The following is a 1,107-nucleotide window of genomic DNA, read 5'->3' on the forward strand; positions in this document are numbered from 1 at the left end:
CAGTGTTAATATATAATAACATATTAATGTGTAATATATATAGATAAATCTAAATAATTTAATTCATGAAATTAAAGATTTATACGGAAGTTAACTTCTAATTTTATCTTAAGTAGACAATAATAAATGACTTTCATTTATTTGGACACTTTATGTCCGATCGGGCATTATCTGTCCGATTTTGTTAGGTGTACAACTTTGCTTCCGCCGTTTTTTTTTCGAAATTCGAGGCTTTATTGTAAAAAACTGGTTATACATTTATGATTCAAAGTATTGTCCATCGCTGGCCACTACTTTCTCCCATCTTTCGGGCAGCGTACGAATCCCGCGTTAAAAAAACTGGTCATCTTTTGAAGCGATCCAAGAATCGATCCAATTTCTTACTTCTTCATAAGACCAGAAGTGCTGGTCAACCAGGCCGTGTGCCATTGATCGAAACAAGTAATAGTCAGAGGGAGCAGAGGGAGCAAAATACGGCGGGTGGGGTCCCAGATAGCCAAGTCTGTCGAAAGCAAATCATGCCAAGTGCCTGCTATCAATTATTGTTAACATTGTTAACACAAATTTGGTACAGAAGTTGTTATTTCAGATTAAATCGACAGATTGGTGCCAAAAACAAAGCAGAGTATGCTCACAGAATCTGATAGCAGAAAACGAGCAAGATTTGCTAACATGACTTGACGTCAGATTGGTTGCAAAAACCGAGCAAGATCTGCGCGCGCGCAATCTGATGGCAGATTGATAGCAAAAACCGAGCAGGATCTGCGCGCGTGCAATTTGACGGCAGATTGGTAGCAGAAATCGAGCAGGATCTGCTAACTTGACTTGACGTCAGATTGTCGGCAGAAACCAAGCAAGATCTGCGCGCGCGCAATCTGATGGCAAATTGGCAGCAGAAACCGAGCAGAATTTGCAGCTTTTAGCCATTTATATAATTTATTGAAATAGTATAGTTTATTCGCTTACCGCTATGCGGCGCACTATTTACTTTCTATACCCGTATTCAAGTTCTTGTCATGAGCGTATATAAAGCCTGCAAAATGCGATTAATGACATTGTAATTATTTCTATCAGTTTAATTTCTGATACAATTCCCATACAGGGGAA

The sequence above is a fragment of the Formica exsecta genome, unplaced genomic scaffold (assembly GCF_003651465.1).
Source record: "Formica exsecta isolate Colony F162 unplaced genomic scaffold, ASM365146v1 scaffold97, whole genome shotgun sequence".
NCBI classification, from domain to species: domain Eukaryota; kingdom Metazoa; phylum Arthropoda; class Insecta; order Hymenoptera; family Formicidae; genus Formica; species Formica exsecta.